Source organism: Antechinus flavipes, chromosome X (genome assembly GCF_016432865.1).
Source record: "Antechinus flavipes isolate AdamAnt ecotype Samford, QLD, Australia chromosome X, AdamAnt_v2, whole genome shotgun sequence".
Lineage (NCBI taxonomy): Eukaryota > Metazoa > Chordata > Mammalia > Dasyuromorphia > Dasyuridae > Antechinus > Antechinus flavipes.
In genome coordinates, this window is record NC_067404.1 from 8,175,688 (window position 1) to 8,181,687 (window position 6,000).

Below are 6,000 nucleotides of genomic sequence, written 5' to 3' on the forward strand. Positions count from 1 at the left end.
AGCTATGTGCAATTTGTAGTTCCTTAGTGTTTCTATGGACTTTTGTAGACATGCTTCTCATATTTGCTCCTCAGGTGCACATCCCAATATATCATCCATGTAATGTAACAATATTACTTTTGGAAATGCTTTTCTTACTGGAGTAAGAACAGTAGAAACATACATTTGACACATAGTTGGACTGTTTTTCATTCCCTGTGGCAAAACTGTCTATTCATATCTTTTATAAGGCTCAGCTGAGTTAACGTTGGACACTGAAAAGGCAAATCTTTTCATATCCTCTTTATCTAGAGGGATAGAATAGAAACAATCCTTAATGTTTATAACCCAAAGAGGGCAACTGAGTAGGAGATGGAAGTCTAGGCTGAAGAGTTCCCATAGTTTCCATCTGTTCATTTACCTTTCTCAAATTAGTCAACATCCTCCATTTTCCAGATTTCTTTTTCTTTTTCTTTTCTTTTCTTTTCTTTTTTTTTTTTTACAACAAATACAGGAGAATCCCAAAGACTTAGAGAAGATTGTAAGTGTTCTTGGTCAAGTGAGTCCTGTACTATACCTAATAAGGTCTGAATTTTTTCACTTCTTAAGGGCCACTGTTCTACCCACACTGGTGTATCAGTTTTCCATTGAATGGGAACAGGTGAGAGTGGTGGCAGGCCTTCAACACACAGCCCTCCCTAAAGAGCCGAGGTACTCATTTATAATCTTAACTCTTGTAAGATGTCTCTTCCCTATAGATTGATGGGGATTTTTTCAACTACAAAAGAAACAAAAACTCCTGTTTCACCTTCAGATATCCATCTTAAAGGGATGCCTTAACTTCAGCTGCTATTATTCCCCCTATGCCAGACATGTAGGTGTCTGCTTTAATCTTTGGCCAATGACTGGGCCAATTGGCACCTCTAATGACTGTACGATCTGCACCCATGTCTACCAACCCTTCCAATGGTCTGCCGTTTATATAGATAGTGAGCATAGGTCGGTCAGTTGTAACAGCTGCAGTCAAGAATATTCCTGGATTCTGTTGCTGGGAGTCAAAATCTGGGTAAATATCACCAAATTGCCTATCAGGAGTGTATATCAGTAAACCTGATACTACAATTTCTCCTGGGTGATAAGTCACACATTGTCTACCAGTATTAGTGACTGGGATATTAGTTACACATTCCCCAGTTTCCCAAATCAGTGTGTGGATGAACACTGTTTTGTAAGCACCCTCAGGAGGTGAAATGGTCAAGCCTACTGTGCCTGAAGGCAAGGGATCCATAGGCTGGACAGGGACAGATTTCACCTGTCCAGGGGATATCTCAGTAGTCCCAGCTGCATACAACTCTATTCTCCCCAATTGTAATCTCTTTCAGAGAGGTGAGAACCCCAAAGAGGAGGTGATCATGCCCTCCATGACTTCTCAGAAAAGGGGGTGAAAATACCATAAAAGGAGGTGATCACACCCTCCCTGACATCTAAGGAAGGGAGATGAAAACACCAAATGGAAATGGGGAATGAAACCCGATTAGCGGCATCTTTGCCCCTTATTTCGTTGGGGTGTTATTGACTCCAAACTTCTATCATACCTAACTTTTCTAAGAATCTTTTAACCTCCTTAATTTCTATCTTATTTATTTTGTGGTTCAATTTATCTTGTTCTGAGAGAGCCAGGTTGAGATCCCCCACTAGTATAGTTTAGCTGTCTAATTCTTCTTGCAACTCTCTTAACAGAGCATGGATCACAACATAGCATTTTCACTCTTTTTGTTGTTGTTCTCTTGCATTTTATTTTCTTTCTTTCTTTCTTTTTTTTTTGGATCTGATTTTTCTTATGCAGCAAGATTATTGTATAAATATGTATACATATATTTCATTAAAATATAAAAACAAATCAAAAAAGAAGCAGAGACCCCACCATGGAGCTCAAGGTCATAAGACTCCTTTGAACATCAGGGGTGGAGACTCCCCATGGAGACCAGGGGCAAAGGCCCCCTGGAGATTGAGATGTGAGCTTCACTAAGAGATGTTGGATAGAGAACTGAAGACCAGTATAAAAGAAGAGATGGTAGAAGGGGGCAGCAGAATATATGGAGGTTAGGGTGAAGATTCACAGGGAAATTAGGGGAGAAAGATCAGGTCATGGTGAAGGGAAGAGAAATGTGTAAGGAATAAAAGTTGTCAGGGTTATTGTGTCAGAGACCCCACAAAAGAGATCAGAAGCAGAGGCTCCCCATAGAGACCATGGAGAAAATCCTCACATGGAAATCTGTGTCAGAGATTGATTATGAAGATCTGGGTCAGTGATCTCCTATAAGGGGCCAAGACACAGGAGGGGCAGAGAAGCCTTATGGAGATCAGGAGCAGAGATTCCCCATGAAGATCACAGGCATAGACCCACCAATGAACACGATATGCAGGTGATGAGGGATGAGGGTACCAATGTAGAAGTTAGGCAGGAATGGGTGAGGTTCCATTCTCCAAGGCCCGCTAAACCCAAAGGCTATGGTAAAAAGCTTTATTGTTAAAGAAACTCCAAGAGGGATTCCCTTGGCAGGCATATCATTCTCAAGAAAGCAGTGATCTGAAAAGAGTCATTTTCTGAAGACCCATTTTATTCATGAGTCTAAGGGAAGTCTCAGGTAAATGTGAAATCTTGCCAGGAGTGGTGACTTCCCCCAAGAAAGTTCATCTTGCTCCGAGAGGATGTGAGACCATTTAGTTTTGTAGATCAAAGGAGACATTTTTTGGTGATTTTACATAATTTTACAGGATTCACTCAGGTCATACAGATTTTTACTCTCATCACAGTGATGCACCATGGAGTTCAGGTTCATAGTTACTACATGGAAATCAGGAGCAAAGACCCCCATGGAGATCACAGGCAAACCACCCATGAAAATCAGAGTTTCAACCTCCCCATGAAGATCAGAGGAAGCCATCTCATGGAAATCTAGGTCAGGAACCCTCCCTTGGACATCAGAGACAGACCTCCTTTGGAGATCACAGTAAGAGACCCATGGAGATGGGGCATGGAGATCAGGGGCAGAGATATACAAGGCTTAAAGAAATTCCGTGAACATCAAGAACAGAGATGCTCCAGGGAGATAAAATTCAGAGACCTACCAAAAAAAAAACAGGGTCAGAGATCTGCCATGGAGTTCAGGGTCAGAGACCTCCCATGAAGATCAAGGTCAGAGATTCCCCCATTGAGATCCCTGTCAGAGACCAGTTTCAAAGATCAAGGTCAGAGACCCTCATAAAGATCAGAGTCCAAAACCCACCTGGGACAGAGTCGACTTATGCAGACCAGGGGTATAGACCCTCCCATGGACATGAGACTCAGAGTCAAAAATAGAGAAGCCCCCATGGAGATTAATTTCAAAGATCTCCTATGAAAATCAGGGTCAGAGACCCCCATGGATTTCGGTGGCACAGAGCACACATGGAAATCAGAACGAGAGACCCCCATAAGGATGAGAGCAGACCCCCCCATTGATTTTAGAAGCAGAGACCCCTCATGGAGGTCAGGGTCACATGACTTCTTTGGAGATCAGGGATAGAGGCCCTCCATAGATTTCAGTGGTAGACACACCCCATGAAAATCAGGGCTAGAGACACCCCATAAAGATCAGGGGCAGAGAACCCTCATGGACATCAGAGTCAGAAACCATCTATGGAGATAAGAGTCAGAAACCCCTCCCAGGGAAAGAGATCCTCCATGGACATCAAGGACATAGACCCCCCTCCTCCTTGTAAATCATGGAATGAGATGGACAAAGAGATTAGCAATAAAGAGCTAAAAATTATCAAAAAAGAAGAAGGGGGCATCAGAGTGTGTGGAGATGAGGGGATAAAGATTCCCTGGGAAATTGGGGGGAAAGATCAGGTCATGAGGAAGAGAAGAGAAACATGTAAGGAATAAAAGGTGGCAGGGTAATTTGGCAGAGACCCCACAAAGAAAATCAGGGTTAGAGACTCCACATGGAGATTTGTGTCAAAGACATATTATGGAGCTCTGGGGCAGAGATCCCTCTTAATTTTATTAATTAATTCAATAGTTTTTTTACTTTCAATTTTATTGATCTCTCCTTTTATTTTTAGAATTTCAAGTTTAGTGTTTGACTGGGGGTTTTTAATTTATTCCTTTTCTAGCATTTTTAGTTGCAAGCCCACCTTCTCTTTCTCTATTTTATGCAAATAGGCCTCTAGAGATATGAAATTTCCCCTTATTACCGCTTTGGCTGCATCCCATACATTTTGGTATAATGTCTCATTATTGTCGTTTTCTTGGGTGAAGTTATTAATTATGTCTCTGATTTGCTGTTTCACCCAATCATTCTTTAGTATGAGATTATTTAGTTTCCAATTATTTTTTGGTCTACTTCCCCCTGGTTTTTTGTTGAATGTAATTTTCATTGCATCGTGGTCTGAAAAGGATGCATTTACTATTTCTGCCTTACTGCATTTGAGTTTGAGGTTTTTATGTCCTAATATATGGTCAATTTTTGTATAGGTTCCATGAACTGCTGAAAAGAAAGTGTACTCCTTTCTGTCCCCATTACATTTTCTCCAGAGATCTATCATATCTAACTTTTCTAGAATTCTATTTACCTCTTTGACTTCTTTCTTATTTATTTTGTGGTTTGATTTATCTAATTCTGAAAGTGCAAGGTTGAGATCTCCCACTATTATAGTTTTGCTGTCTATTTCTTCTTGCAGCTCTCTTAATTTCTCTTTTAAGAATTTAGATGCTACATCACTTGGTGCATATATGTTTAATATTGATATTGCTTCATTGTCTATGCTACCCTTTAGCAAGATATAGTTGGGGCAGAGATCCCTTATGGAGATCAGGGACCAAGACACTGAAGAGATCTCTATATGTGGTCTTTGCCTTTGGTCTCTATGGGTTTTCTGTGTCCTTGACCTCCATGGGGAGACTTCCCATGAAGATCAGTCAGATGTCTTATGAACATCTGACTCCCCATGGAGGTCAGGGACAGATACAAATCATAGAGACTAAAAGCAGAATGCACACATGGAAATCATGACCAGAAACTAAATTGTCTCCAACAATAATCTCCATATGTGGCATCTGCCCCTGCTCTTCATAATGGGGCTCTGTCAGGGGGATTATTGGACCCTCATGTTTATGGGTGATCTCTGATCCTGTTCTCCATAATGAGTCTCTGACACTGATCTCCATGAGGGAGTCTCTGATTCTAATTTCCATGGGTTTTTGGGACCTTGATCTCCTTGGGAGTTCTCTGACCCGGATCTATGTAATGGGTCTCTTACAAGGATCTCTACAGGGGGTTTCTGCCCCGATCGCCTTGGTGGGGTCTCTACCCCCTTCCTCTTCCTCATGACCTGATCTTTTCACCTTAATTTTCTTGTAAGTCTGCCCCTCATGTGCACACACTCTATTGATTTCCGAAGAGTGTATCTGCCACTGGGTGGGGAGGGGTCTGCAAAATGGAGCACCATGGGGTGTCTGTGTCCCTGGGGGAGTTTCTGACACTAATCTCCATAGCAGTCTCTGACCCTGATCTCCACAACAGGTTGCCACAATAACTCTGCCAGCTTTTATTCCTTACATTTCTTGTCCCTTCTTCATAGTCTGATCTTTTCTGTCTAATTTCTCAGGGAATCTTTGCCCTCAGTTCTACACACTCTGCTGTGCCTTTCTTTTTGTTACTCTTCATGTTCTATGCCTCATCTCTTAGTGGATCTCAGGCTGTGATTTCTTTTTGGGGTCTTTCTCATTGATCGGCCTGGAGGGTCTCTGCCCCTGGGGAGTCTGTGACCCTGATCTCCAAGAGGGGTCTTTGCCCCTGATTTTCATGTGTGTGTGGGAGTCAGTCTTGATCTCCATGGAGGGTCTGTGATTGATCTCTATGGGAGGGTATGTGACTGATCTTTATGGGGGGGTCTGCTTAACATTTAGCGGTGGGACTCTGTTCCTGATCTCCATGGGGGGGGTCTGTGACTGATCTCTATGGAGGGGTCTGC